Here is a 16648-nt window from a genome sequence, read left to right as displayed (position 1 = left end):
AAGAACAAAGACAAGTGTTTCTTTTATTATAGACAAATAAAGTACAGAAAGGAATAATTTCACCTGATTCGTCCTTTCACAAGCTCCAAGCGGAACTGTCCTCCGAATTCATCCAGTCTCAAGCCTTTAACAAACTCCTTCCATGACTTACTCCATGATATCACAAGTAGTAGATAGACATCATCACACAAGGAAACAAGGGTTTCCTGTAAATGGGGGAAGTGTAGGAGGCACTAGGATCTTCAGACCTGGTCAGGGAAATCTCAGCATAGTAACCTTTCTCTCTCTTCTCTCCTCTCTTAGGCCTTCCCATTGAAGCCTTTTTATACTTCTCCCAAAGTATTTTTTTAGTTGGGAATTCGTTGGGAACAGTTGGGCCACGGGCACTAACAGGTAATCAGCAGGTAAAACCCGCGATCTCTGCCCGAAATTAAGGAGATTTATTTTTTTAAGTGTTTTAAGACATATATGCGGGTTGGGTATACACAGACCTGCATACACACGCATTTAGCTCAGGGCAATGTCACGTATAGGGAATAAAACACCATTTTTTAAATTTTGGACCAGGTCTGGAAGGAGGGGTTGCCCTGGGCCATGAGTGCAGCATCACAAACCTCAAGAGTGAGATTTGGAGCTATAACAGACATGAACACAAGCAGGTGGTAAGGAGGGAGCTCACACCCGTAGAACCTAATTTCTATATAATTATCATAAAGATACCAGTCCCCCACCCTAGTGTCTTGCTAAGTTGGATAAGCTCTTTTTTCGGGCGGAAAATTCTAGGTGGAGAGACACCATGGATGATCCTATATGAAATGGCCATATAGGTTGATATGAACTGAGAGTAATGACCAACGTTTGGTCTTCTCCTAGCCACAACATCCCAACTAAACACGAAATTCCTTTGTTTGTTGTGACTAATCACGCTTAGACCCAAACAATCGAACTCATTGACGTGGGTGTACACGAACACATATAATAGTAGTGAATAATATCATAAATAAGATGTGGTGAGAAAGTGATGTAGCTGAAAGCATATGGCTATAGATAGGTAGGCCGAGATGTCGAACAAACAATCACGATGCATCATTTTGTGTAGAAATCCTAAGACGACTTTATTGGTCTTATTGGCATCATATTTCCTAATAAATACAAAATTATAGATAGGATGGGTTGAATGGATTCAATGAAGAGGGTGACTGGGAAGCTTTCTAGATGAGGTACAGATTGCATGCCCGAGATTAAGATCCTTTTCAAGAAGGACTGTTGTTCATCGGGCGAAAGGGTAATATAGTGATATACTAGGGTGACATCAGTAAATGACTACAACCCAGAAGAGGTGGGGAAGATTAGGGATTTCTGGATCAATTCAGGGGTTATTTCAAGTATTTTGGTCCTAGAGGCAGAAACGAAGTAGTTTTTCTCATCAATGTATGTTGTAGTAATCCAGGAGACACATTTTGGGAAGTGACGTACATAAGGTGTGACTTGATAGTATAGAAATGAGTCAACTACTCATAATGTGTCTTCCCCCCTGGCATGATTTATGAACAGGTCAAAATGGAGGTCGAAGAGGTGGTAGGCATAGGCCGGGTCGAAAATTTGGGCCTCGGTGTCCATTAGGGGTTCAAGGTCAGAAGAGGACTTGATTTCACGCATTTTCGGGGTTTCAAGTGTTGTCTTATTCATTTTACGAGCAAATACACAAATTACAAGTGGTCGTGGATGGTAGGTTACCTAGTTTCCATAGGTGAAGTTGAAAACGATGTTGGGAGTAGGTATTTAGGTGTTTCGGGTGCTCGAATGGGAGTCCTGTGCAGACGACTGACATGGAGGAGTGTGTCGGGAACTGAAAGTGACTTTAAGGAAAAGGAGGCAGGAACATGTCACTTTATAGTAGGTAGGGAAATGGTAGGATGACGTGATGGTGGCATCAGAATAGGGGACACACGTATCACGGTGAGATTGGTCAGGGGAAGGAGACATGTGGATGGGAGTGGGGCCACTGAATTACCTCTTATCGTAAATACCATGCTTTCTTGACAAAAGGTGCTAGTGGGTTGGCCCGCCTGGCTTGTGGTCCCAATCGTACTTTGGTGGGTCGACCAGCATATGGGTAAGTCCCGCACTCATCCCCTCGTAATGGATTTAAGTTGTCGGATCAAAGATCCGACTTTTCAACTCTGGGGGTTCATGCAGGCTATCTTCCGCACAAGTTCAATCCCCTGATCTAATTCAGGAGCACTGTTGGTTGGAGATGAATGGTGATTAATCCAAAAGCTTCTCGACCTTTAACTGATCCTTATGCCCGTATAAATTTTATTACCTGCCTTCATTGCTGCTCGGTCAAGATCCTAATGGGTACCATGCTACATTTTTTATTCTTACACCTGAGCACTCGACTTCAACATTTATCCCTTAGTCATGCTTTAACCAAATTTTGATTTGTGAGGCCATACTGATAACCCTTTGTTTCCCTTTTGAAAAATTTAGAAGAGTGATAATAGAAAGGATGCCATGTCAACCCCCATTATGCATGAAAAATGAGATATCCATATGATTATGATGTAGAAGATTCTAGATGAGTCTATATTGTAACTTTGATTAAGTGTTGAGGTAGTCAAACGTAACCAATAATAGGCTATTGGGTTGTGTAATAATAAGTCCACTAGGAGGAAAAGGGGTTCTATTCTTTCGAGTGCATTTGTTCCATAGTTGAGAAAAAATAACCAAGATGGATAGGAGGTAGAGCACATAGAGAGGATTTATGCATTGTAGCAGCCCATGGGCCATAGGCCATACTTCTTTGTACTCGCATCCATATTTTCATTCAAATAAAGAGAGTGGAGTGATCTCACCTTCCCACTGCGTTTTTCTCCCAAAAGGGTTTCCCGGAGCATATCTTGTGTCAAATGTGTGTGTGAGATTTTATTTCACCATTCTCTATTTTCTGCATGATTTTTAATTTGCATGCATGCAATATTATAAATAAATATATAGATCTAAATATCTAAGGAAACTGTAATAGTGTAGAATTTCAGATTTTAAATATGATTTTATCAGATCTATTATGACAAGCTGTCCAATGGAATATCCACGACAGTTTACAGATCAAAAGTTGAAGGACATGGGGTGGGATTTGATCAACTTATCTGTAAATATGTTATAAAACCATTTAATATAAAGGGGTGCAACCACATGTTCAACTAGTACCTCAAGGTGCCCCATGGCTTTAATCTAAGCCCTCATAGAAATTGAACCTTAACCAATGAACTCCACCAAATGAGCTATCCCTTGGGGCTTCTAAAATTTATTATATGTTATTAAACATTATTTATTAAATTTAAATTATCTTATATAATTTGAAATTATTAATAATATTGGGTATTATATACTTATAAAATTTTATTGTAATTTTTATAATAGTTATATTTTAATGAGAAATAGTGATTTATAAATAATCTAATAATTTTTTATTTGCATGATAAATTGTTATTGTTATTATTATTATTATATGCAACTTTATTTTTATCATTTCCATGCAATAATTTATTACAAACTCTTAATACTTTTATTTAGGAAAATTGTAAAATTTAGTCATTTCATATAAATATTTTTTTTTTATAAATTCTCAAATTTATTTTAAATTCCAATTTATTTTAATTATAAATCCAAATTTCATTTTCCCTACTAAATAGATTGATTATAGTAATATATAAACAAGGGTGATAGTTGCATAATAGCATAGACCCTACCTCTTTGTGCAAGGTCTGTGTTTTTTCATTATTTGAGAACACTCCATTTTTGTTGTTATTTGAGAATGCTGCATTTCCACAAACCACATATCTGCACTCCATACAATGAAATATAAACCCTGATATATTCACACTTTTCAATCATTATAGCAATTTCTCATAACCACTTAAGTTATAGAGTAATTAGTCATGTCTTATCTAGTGAGAGGCAATATTATACATCAAGCAAATGCATACCCATAAATTTATATTAAGCAACTAGATTAAATGAAGGCAATGCAAACACCCAACAATATTATATATCAACTTCTTCCACACCTTCACACTTGTGCATATCCGCACTCCACACAATGAAAGCTTTATCCACACAATGAAATATTTTTTTCGTGCAATGGAAGCTTCGTCCGCATGATGAAATCTTCCCCCACCCAATGAAAGCTTCCTCAGCATTTATGCATCTCTACACTCCATACAATGAAATATAAACCCTAAGATATGCACACTTTGAAATCATTATAACGATTTCCCCAAACCTATGAAGAAATAGATTAATTGGACATGTCTTATCTAGCGAGGGTAATATTATATATCAAGAAAATGCATACCTGGAAATTCATATTACGTGGCTGGAATAAATGGAGGTGAGGCAATCACTCATCAATATTATATATCAACTTCTTTTGCACCTCCACACTAACACATATCTACACTCTTCATAATGAAATCTTCGTCCACACAATGAATTCTTTCTCCACACAATGAAAGCTTTCTCCACACCTCCACATTTGGCACAATGAAAGCTTCCTCTGCATCTATGCACTCCACACAATGAAAGCTAAACTTTGAGATATGAAGTTGCCCCTAACCAGTAAAGATATAATGAAATTTTCCAAAGCATCTACATATCTAGAAATTCATATTAAGAAACTGGATTAAACAGAGGTGAGGGAAAGACACAACAATATGGAAAACACTCAACAATACTATATATCAATTTATTCTGCACCTCTGCACTGACACATTGTATACTCTGCACTATGAAAGCTTCCTCCACACATCTGCACTCCAAACAATGAAATATTGCTCAACACCTCCACATTTAGCACAATGAAATCTTCCTCCGCACCTCCGTACTTTGCATAATAAAAGCTAAAATATGAGATATGAAGTTCCCCTGAACCGTTGAAGATATAAAGAAATTTTCTAAAGCAAGTGTATACCTGAAAATTCATATTAAGCGTCTAGATTAAATGGAGGTGAGGGAAACACTCAACTATATTATATATTAGCTTCTTCCACGTCTCTTCCCTCGCGCATCTACGCACTCTATGCAATAAAATATTCCCGTGCATCTCGGAAGTCCACACAATGAAAGCTTCCTCTACACATCTGGATTCTGCATAATGAAAGTTTTCTCTGCACCTCTACACTCAACACAATGAAAGATTCATCTGCACCTCCACACTTCGGCATAGTGTGTGAATGTTATCAAGTTTAAAAATAAAACTTAGATTTTTGTGAGCATTGTTTCCTAAAAGTGTATTGTTTTAATAAATTTGATCTATAGAACGTTGATGATCTGTAAACTGTCGTGGATATTCCACTGGACAGTTCGTCACAACAGATCCGATAATAATATATTAAAATTCTGAATTTTCACATTATTATAATTTTATTAAACTTCTAGATTTGTAAATTTAACTGTAGTTAGTACATGCATGCGAATGGAAATTATGCAAAAAAGTAGATAACGACAAAATAAGCTCACACACACACATAATACACAATATATGCTCTAGGAAACCCTTTTAGGAGAAAACCTAGCTGGAAGGTGAGGTTTCTTTGCTCTCTTTCTCTGTCAGGAAAATAAGGATGCAGGTACAAAGAAGTAATGCCTATGGCCCGTGGGCTACTACAGTGCATAAATTCTCTCTATTTTCTCTACCTTATATCTCTCCTAGCTATCTTTTCTCAACTATGGAACAAAATTCTCTTGAAAGAATGGAATGCCTCGTCCTCCTAGTAGCCTAGTTATAACACAACCCGATAGCCTACTAGTGGTTAAGTTTGATTATATCAACTCTTAACTAGAGTTAAAATATAGAATCTTCTAGAGTCCTTTATATCAAAAACATGTGGCTAGCCCCTTTTCCATGAATAATGGGGGCTGATGCGGCATCCTCCATAACTATAGCTGTGAAAATGGGAAGGTCAACTTCTGAGTGGCATAACTTTTGCATACAAACGCCGGTTGACCCACTTCTTGCGTCCTTCGAAATATCTATGTGTGTGGAATAGCATAAAAAGATGCAACACTAAAGTGACAAATGTTACCCCCCAAAAACATTATTCAATGCCTCAAAATTCTCCCAGAAGGTTTTAGACCCCGTTTTGTCAAACTGGGTCTCGCTGGTAAAAACAATCCTGTGAGTTGATTCCTTCACTTTCTCCACTCTGAATGCATTAAGATGGATAAAAAACAATATAATGATCCAATCCTGATCACAACTCCCCTACACATCTTGATTCTGCATAATGAAAGTTTTCTCTGCACCTCTACACTCAACACAATGAAAGCTTCATTTGCACCTCCACACTTCCACACATTGTGTGAATGTTATCAAGATTAACAATAAAACTTAGATTTTTGTGAGAATTGTTTCCTTTAAGTGTATTGTTTTAATAAATTTGATTTATAGAACTTTGATTATCTATAAACTGTCGTGGATATTCCACTAGACAATTCGTCACAACAGATTTGATAATAATATATTAAAATTATGAATTTTTACATTATTATAATTTGATTAAACTTATAGTTCTATAAATTTAACTGTAATTAGTACATGCATGCGAATGGAAATTATGTGGAAAAGTATAAAACAAAAAAATAAGCTCACACACACGCACACAATACAAAATATATGCTCTAGGAAACCCTTTCAGGAGAAAACCTCGCTGGAAGGTGAGGTTTCTTCGCTCTCTTTCTATGTCAGGAAAATAAGGCTGCAAGTACAAATAAGTAATACCTATGGCCCATGGGATACTATAGTGCACAAATCCTCTCTATCTTATCTACCTCATATCTCTCCTAGCTATCTTTTCTCAACTATGGAACAAAATTCTCTCAAAAGAATGGAATACATCTTTCTCCTAGTGGCCTAGTTATAACACAACCTGGTAGCCTACTAGTGGTTAAGTTTGACTACATCAACTCCTAACTAGAGTTACAATATAGAATATTCTAGAGTCTTATACATTAAAAACATGTGGCTAGCCCCTTTTCCATGAATAATGGGGGTTTGTCGCGGCATCCTCAAGAACTATAGGTGTGAAAAATAGGAAGGTCAACTTTTGAGTGGCATAACTTTTGCATACAAATGGTGATTGATGTGCTTCTTGCATCATTTGAAAGATTTGTGTGTGTAGAATTTCATGAAAATGTGCAATGCCAAAGCGACAAAGTTTTACCCCCAGAAAACATTGTTCAATGCCTAAAAACATTCCTAGAAGATTTTAGACCCCATTTTGTCAAACTGGGTCTCGCTGGTAAAAACAATCCTCTGAGTTGATTCCTCCACTTTCTCCACTCTGAGTGCATTAATATGGATAAAAAACAATATATTGATCCAATATTGATCATGCCTCCCCATTTTAGGAGGATTTTTGTCCCCAAAATATTTTACTGATTGAGGTGAGGAAATTTTACCTCCACCTTCTCTTCGATGTACCACTTAGGTTTGCCTAGAAGTTGTCCCTTCAACTCAATCTTCCAAAAGTCATGTTGCCCCTATCTTGTAGTTTTAGATCTCTTATGTAAAATGGTATCTTCTATCAACTCTTCCTGAGCATCTGCTGGCAAATCCTATACAAAAGGTAGGACCTGCTCGTCTTCCTGATCTATCATGGAAGGTTCATAGAGTTTCAAATTATCTACATTCACAACTGAGTAAATGCACATAAACAATGGTAAACTAAGTCGATAGGCATTATCACCAACCTTTTCCAATATCTCAAAGGGACCATACCTCAAAGCCTTGATTTTATTACTAGGCCCCTCAGCCTCTCCTTGTTCAACTATATCCATACTTTGTCTCCCACCTTGAATGATTTCTTTGCTCTGTGTTGATCATACCTGGCCTTATACTTCTCCTAGGACATATGTTGTGTGTCTTGTACCTGTAGATGGATTTTCCTGATCTTCTCTATAATTTTTTTAGCCCTCAAAGCATCTCCTGTAGGATATTCCCTCACTCCTCCTTGTTTTCCATATGCAATATCCAAACGTGAAGGTGGAAAATATATAAAACAAGTCTCAAATGGGGAGTTTGTAGTAGAAGTGTGGATTGCTTTATTGTAAGAATGTTGTATATATACCATATTTTCATCCCAAGTCTTCACATGCTTCTCATTGTATCCCCTTAGAAGCTGCACCAAAGTCCTGTTGATTACTTCTGTCTGCCCATCTATCTGTGGATGGAATGTTGTAGATCTCTTCAGCTTTGTGTCCATTTTCTCCCACAATGTAGTCCAGAATGCACTGGGAAATATTGTATCCCTGTCTAAAATGATGCTCCTTGGTATCCAAAAGTGTACACAAACCTGTCCAAAGAACAAATTTTCTGCTTCTTGTCCACTAATGGTATTTTGACAGGGCACTAGAACACACATCTTGATGAACTTGTAAACTACCATGAATAGGTAGTCATGTCCCTTTCTGGTTTTCGGCGAACCTCCCACAAAGTCCATGGAAATTCTTTCCTACGAGTAATTACAGTTAAGGGATGATATAGTCCCCATTTTCTGTTGCTAGTCTTGCTGGTACAACAAAGCATTCATCTACTTATGAACCTAGCTACCTTCTCTTACATCTTGGGCCAATACACATATCTCTGCAAGTTAGCCACGATCTTCCCTTGATCCAATAGTAAGTACAATATAGATACAACCTAATCCATGCAAAAGGCACTAACGAAGCCTTCCTCCAGATCCATCTAGCTCGAGCCACAAAGAAAACCTCTCTAATAGGTGCAAGAAGATGCTAGATGAGGAGGCTAAGAATCTCTACAAAGGAAACCAAGGTTTTCTACAGACTAGGAGTGTAGGAGGCACGAGAAAAGCAAACTTGATCCGGGGGAAATCAAATATAATGTCGATATCTCTCTTCTCTTATGAATTAGGCTTATCCAAGGGGTGTATATATACCACCTCAAATTGGTTATTTCAGTTAGGCCACAAGCTCCGGTTTTGTATAATTTTCTCATATTTAAAATGTATACATGGGTATAGTGTTATGGGACCTACATATGTACATGTTTTTGTGTGGGAAGAGTCGCATATGGAATTTGAAATATAATTTTTTAGTATAAAGTCAAGTATTCATGGGTAAAGGGACTACCCAGGGCCATAAAAGAGCATCAGGTCTACAGGAGTGTTGAATGATGCTATAACAAGGAGCAACTACTCCCTGATTTAGTAGTTACAACTGAAATGAGCTATAACCCCTGAATTTATTATCTTCTAATGAAAGAAGCTCCAACCCCTAAAAATTTTCCAGCAAATTCTGGAAGGAGCTACAACCCCTGATATGCAAGCTACAACTTGCTTCACCTCAATGATTCATCTTTCATGCAAATTTCATACTCAAATCAAGAAGCCAATTCTCTTTATAGAAATAAATCAATTTGTCCACCTTCACCAACACCTTCAACAATCTTTCATTATCAAACTCACCAACAACATAAATCCATCAACTCGAACACTGCCACACTCACCTCTAAACTTTTTCAATCTATTATGCTTATAAATAAGTTTGCCTGCTAAATTTAGGCTTCTTTACTTTTCAGTTAACTTCAATTCTTCCTTCATGCATAAACTTTATTTTTTTATTTCTTCTACTCTTTTGTATGTCATCGTTAGGTCTTCAAACACTTCTTTGTTGTTTTGATATGAATCTTTGAGTTCAACTATCAATTTTTCGTATTAAATCATTTTATCAGAGTTTTGTTGTAGTTTTAACTGCATTTCTAACTTTGGCGAGTGTCATATTTGGATAAATTTCTAGATATACTGCCAATAATGTTCATGCCACCATATTTCTCCTTAAGCCCCTAGCGCTTACGTATTTTGCCTTTTTCCCATAAGACCAAGGGCTGTGACATGGTTCATAACCTCTGAGGGCTTACCCAACTTGCGCCTTTGGTCACTATGCCTCACAGAACCAAGTATTGGTCCTTAAGGCTTGACCCCGACTCCTTTATCTTGATCTTATTTCATAAACACCTCTAGGGTCTAACTTGTGGGATTACATGTCATGTGGGGCCTCCTTTCTGATTTCTCCCATTGGTCGTCATTGCCCAACTATATTACTGCCATGTCTCGAAGCCTGTCAGCCTGAACGTTCTTCCCTACTCTATCATAGGTTACCTCGGTGGTCTGGGGATCAGAATGAGCTCTCCTAGTTGGTCCGCCCACTGCACCTATGAACCAATAAATGACATGTCAGGCTTAATTGTCACTGACATCTTACACATACGCTCGATGCCTAGTCAGCCTACAGGTCTTCACATGCACACCTTATAATTCCTCCAGGGTCAACCATATGGTATGATGTCATCAACACCACGCGGTGCCATCTGAATTGTGTCACATGTCACTCAGATTTGGCCCACTAGGGTACTTGAAAACATTGAATCTTCCTTCCACGTGTCCCTCTATATGTCATGCTGTTGTCATCACTGATCAACAAGATGCTACCATGTGCCCTATCACCTGTCAGTTATCCATCCGTAGGTTTGTGGTTCCACTTCCATGATCACATGTGGAAATCACATCACGGTCACGGTCAGAATCATACAAAACCATTGGTGGTTTGCACACACCCCCTCAAATTTTTTGTGGTTTAGGGGGGGTGGGGGTAGCACAATTATCCTCCACTATCAATCTTGTGATCAACAGTCTGGGAAAACCACCCACTGCGCCACCCCTCCCAGGAGTTAATGGTTGAGAGCACTGACCCGACACGATTTTTCCAATGTGTTGGTATGGACGCATGGTGCCCAATCCACTAATGTACATGCCTGATGGTTAACTATGGCCATCCACCAATTCTTCCACCTGCAGTTCCGCCAGGTTTGGATGAATGCGAAACTATACCTGCTCTAAAGCACCTCCACCATATTTAGCTCTGCATTTTGACTTTTTGGGGTCCTTGTCTTTGGCTGGCCATATCTTCTAATCCAGGAGGCAATTTTCTAACTTCCACATAACAATGGAAATATATTTTAGAGCTATTTCCATCAAAGTGGGTTCCATTTTCTCTTTAAGTGATTCTCTGCTCTAGAAATGGTTTAGAAGTCTCTACACCTCCTCTATCCATGTTATTCTCATACTGCAATCATCTTGTCATTTTCCATCATCTATTAATACCTTTTCCATCCTTTGCCATCAATGACAACACATTTCTAACAAGAAGTCCCTATGCTTCCCACCCTGGTTATCGGAAATTAATTACTACCTTGAAGAAAGCTTATTTTTGGCCTAGTATGAAGAGGGATGTAGAAAAATACATAACTGCATGCTTAGTGTCAACATGTTAAGGATGAACATCAACATCCAATTTGTTTACTTCACCAACTACCCATTCTTGAGAGGAAATGAGAATTCATTACATTAGATTTTATTACAGATTTACCTAAGTCAAAAAGGAAAATTGATTCTATAATGGTTGGTGTGGACAAACTAAGAAAATCAACACATTTTGCCCTTATACAGTCAACTTACAATATTGTGCAAATCACTAATATATTTATAAGATTTTTTTATTTTTATTTTTATTTTTATTTATTTTTTAACATGGTATACCTAAAGTAGTAATTACTGATAGGGATGTGTAGTTTAACTCTTCTTTTTGGAAGGATCTTTTTACAATATTAGGCACACAAGTACAATTCAATACTACCTACCATCTACATGCGAATGGGAAAATTGAGCGAGTGAACCAAGATTTATAAGATATGCTAAGGATGTATTTTATGCAACAACCAACCAAGTGGGAAGATTAAATTCACTTGGTATAGTTCACATACAATAAAATTATCATGATTCGTTAAAAATGAGCCCATTCGAATTTTGTATGGGTGAAGGTGTAAGACCCCCATTAACTAGAATAGTCCTGAAGAAAAATTAATTTTAGGACCTGATATGTTAAAAGAGATGGAAGACATCATGAGGAAGGTACGAATGAATTTGAAAGCTGCTCAAGATATAAAAAATAAAAATAAATAAAAAAAATAAAAATAAAAATAAAAAAATAAAAATAATATATATATATATATATATATATATATATATATATATATATATATGGAACTACAAGCAATTTCAGATAGGAGATCATGTGTATGTGAGGATCAAAACCTAAGAAAAATAACTTGAGATAGGGAAGTTGTGCAAAATTGGCTCCCTGATTTTGTGGCCCTTTCCAAATTTTAGCCTGAATTATACTTGTAGCCTATCAATTGGCTACGCTGAGTTGCATACATGTACATAACATATTTCATGTCTTTTTACTAAATAAATACATATATGATCCTAGACACATTATTAATTGGTAAGAAATACAGGTAAAACAGTGAAGTTGAAACTATTTTTATATGTTTTTATTAATTAATGATTGATGTAAACTAATGATAGCTCCGATGATGGTGAATGTAGGTCAAATTGGACAAAGAGTTCCTGGTCAAGCCTCTGTGTATTCTTGATCATAGAGAAATCATGCCAGGGAAGTGAGTTATCACCTAGCTTTAAGTGCAATGGAGACACTTTAGCCCAGAAGAGGCCACCTAGGAAGATGAAAATTTTATATGTGAAGTATATCCCAACCCGTCCTAAGGGGGAAATAATAAACACCAAGGACTATGTTCTTATTGATGGGGGGTCGGGGGTGATGTAATACCCCTCAGTAGTTTGTAAACATTTCTAATTTAGTTTTTACTGCAACGACGTCGCATACTATGGGCCATATAGAAGGCATAGTGATAAATCTAAATGTATAAGTTTATTTTAAATCTCATTAATAAATTGGTTGTGGAAAGCCATGTAAATTACGAAGGCAAAATATACTAAATTAGAGTTTCACTTTCGAGACAATTACAAGACAATTATTCCCCTCCCTAGAGATAAATAATCTCAATTAGGAAAAATGGAGCTAAGAGTGTATGAGGAAAAACCCGAGGCAACCAAGAGAGGAGATTGAAAGAGTTAGTGCTTCAGACAAAATGATGTTGAGGGAAGACAGGACGCTCGCAGTAAGGGAATTATTAAGTTGGTTTGCTAATGGAATCTCTAATCATACTTGTGGAGTTTTTGAAACCCTAGACAAGATTTGGTGTGTTTAGAAAATCTCTAGGTGGACCTGGTAAGGTCCTTGTCAAAAAAATGCTATGGAAGTGGAAATTGGGTCATTGGGGGGGGGGGTGGGTTTGGTAGTGGATACATTCTCTTTGGTTGGGAGGAGTGATCTTATTCCTCTATGAATTTCCTGGCAACCTAAACCTAAATAACAAATAAGTGCTATATGAATGTTTGATTTGGTTCTTTTCCAAATGCCTGAAATATTTTATGTGATTAAAATGGTATAGTTTTTTTCTAAAGGAATCTGTCATGAGTTACCATACAAGAACTACTGAGTAAGGAAAAATGGCTCGTTATGTTTGTTGTAACATATTACTTTGGAATAATTAGTAAACTATTTAAATTCTTTGTAAATGGAACTAACAACTTACAACCAACAAACTATGATGATCTATTATACATGATCCTTGGTTAAATAACAACAATTGTTGTTATTTTATGTAAAAAAACTAATAGAAAAATTAGTACTATTTGATATGCCCAAGAACGATGCCCTAATTAGTACTATATGGTGAGTTAGATTAGCATTTGGGCCAATTTGGTTGAGAACCAACAACCCAGAAGCATTTCTGAACTCAAAGAAAAAAAAGGACTGGAGAGGGAAGGAAATCTTGAAGCACAAGCTCACATAGGTTACATGTTAGGTCCCTATAATACTACTGTAGCCCCCTTATTATTATTGTTAGTGTATCCCCCTTATTGCTATTTTTGAACCCATGTAGCCCTAATATTGTTATTGTTATGCCCTATAGAAGCCCACTATCTTTATTGTTGTGCCCTTACATTATTATTGTTATGTAGGCTCTAATTATATTGTGACCCCTTAGACTCCTATATATACAAAGGAGGTATTGTCATTTTTATGATCCAAGAATTGTTCATTTATGTAATGTAAAGGAGGTTTCCCCCTCGGAGAGGATAAATTTTAAGTCATTGATCTATATTTTCTTCAATTTTATGAGTTGGTTGCATAACATTTGGTATTAAAGCTTTGGATTCTAGGGTTTCGTTGTTGCAAATAGGGCATCGTGGCATTTTCACTATAACGTTTTTTTCTACGAAATTTCAGAAGCTAAAATTTTTACCATGAGGCGCCTAAATCCGGATGAACTTTGTATAAAAATTTCATATCTTGGTTCACTATATTTTTAGAGATATGGTCCGACGAAGTTAGGGTTTTTGCATGCTCCATAATTTCATCTCAAATAGGTGACCTTGGGAAAATAATCATATCTTCCTCTACGAGCATTAGATTTGAATTTCATAAAATGTGGCAGAAATTGCACAGATTTTCATATCTTTTGTATTGTTTTCAGGGGTGAAGGTCGAAACAGTGACACGTGGAACTCCGTACAAGCTCGGTCCACTGTACCAGTCCATAATCAAGTCACCGTGGAATATTGGAAATAAATTTATCTTGGAGAATCCAAAATTGGTATGACTTGTGGAATTGGAAATAATCGTCAAAGGAATACCACAGGACCTAATTTCAGATCTTGGAGATCCGAATTTATAGAGATACAACATATTCAATATCAAGCTCCTACAAAGCCAGAAAAAGGTGTGTATTTTTTTTTTTTTTTTTTAATTGGCACAAGTTTTGTTTGAAAAATAAGTTTGAATTGATTCAGGGGGCATATTAAAGCATAAGTATCATTGTTTGATTCCGAAATGACTCGAAGCAAGAAAATGGAAACACCTATTAAGAAACTAGAAATCTCTACTATGATGCATGAAGAAGAGGAAGAAATGCAACATGATATGTCAAAATTATGAAATCAAGTGCAACAAATTTCGCTCTCACAAAGAGTAACCGAAAATGAAATGGAAGCAAAAATAGATGGTTTGAAGAATGGTATGGAAGCTAATATGGACGATATATAAGAAAAAATCGAAGGCAACATGGAATATTTGAAGAATGGTCTAAAATTAGACATGGGAAGTTTGAAGGAAGGTTTGACAAAGTTTCTACAAGAAATGCTTCCTAATGGTGAAATAGTATTAGATGAAACTCATAATGATAACAAAAGGAATGTTAATCATGATTCCATAGACTCTAAATTTGGACTGAAGACCCAACATATTCCAAATATATGTATGAGGAAGTTTGATGACAAGGATCCTGTAACGTGGATACTACAGATGGAGTAATATTTCGATCTCCATAATGTGCAACACACACAAAAGGTACACATTGAAACTTTATATTTAGAACCCAATCAATTTTTATGGTATCAATGGCTTTGTTCTCGTAAAACACTTGTCACTTGGTAAATTTTTATGGAGGAAATGAAAGAAAATTATGAGGATACAAAAAGAAACACCTTCTTTAGCTAATTGATAAATATAAAACAAAAGGGTTCAATGGCAGAACACATTGAGGACTTCCAAAAATTGAATATGATATTCCATAGAAGCATATGATTGATGTCTTCATAGGGAACTTAAAGGATAACATCCAATATGAGGTCTGCCTTTGGGAACCTGATTCATTGGAGAAGGCATTCAGGGTGGAAAGAAAAATTGAAAGAAACATTTTGGCAACAAAGAAGTATACCACTCACAACTATAAAGATAGAAGTGTTGCTTCTCCTAGCCTTCCACAACCTACAAGATTGACACCACAACAATTGGAGGAAAAAAGAGTAAAAGGGATTTGTTATAATTGTGATACCAAATGCACTAAAGGTCATAAGCATGTTGAGAAGAAATTATTTTACATAGATTGTGAAGAGGAGGAAGAAAAGGAAGAAGAAAAGTCAAAAGAAGATGATATACACCAGGAATCAACCCTAGAGAACGAAGAAATGAATCCGACCATACCTTGTAATGCATTGGCAGGAATTAAAACTCCTCAAACTCTCAAGATAGAAGAACATGTCAAGAAGAAAAAAGGTAATAATGTTGATTAATTAAGGTAGTACCGGTAATTTTTTTCATTGTAATATATCCAAAGAATTGAATTTCTTCCTATATCTAGCACCAAAGTGTCAAGTGATGGTTGCACATGGAGGAACTAAAAATTTCTCTAGAAAGTTCCATAATATCAAGCCATCCATGGGGGAATAAGTATTGAATAGTCCAATATTTTCCATTCCAATGGGTGTGGTTGATGTTGTACAACAGGATCCTCCAGGTTCCCGCCACTTAGGCTTTGATATGAAAGCTAAACTGGAATATATCCTGACAAATTGGAACGCTAAAAGACAACATTTGTAGAACATTATCTATCAATAATGAGATGGTTGATATGCCTGACTATATTAAATGGAAAGAAGCCTGATATGCCTGATTGAAACGCCTGGCTGATCCGCACCAAAAAATGAAGAGAAGTCTGATATGCCTGTTTGGAGTGCCTGTCTGACCCGCGTCAAAGAAATAGATGAGGACAAATCCTAATAAGAAGAGAGGCTTGAGGCTCGATACAGGAATGCTGGCTTGGGGACTCTGATCTTTGAGTGATGTAAGTGAAATATGCT

The sequence above is a fragment of the Pinus tabuliformis genome, chromosome 7 (genome assembly GCF_031772625.1).
Source record: "Pinus tabuliformis cultivar Carrire ecotype Pingquan chromosome 7, CPIR1, whole genome shotgun sequence".
Lineage (NCBI taxonomy): Eukaryota > Viridiplantae > Streptophyta > Pinopsida > Pinales > Pinaceae > Pinus > Pinus tabuliformis.
Note: the sequence above shows the minus strand (reverse complement) of the source record.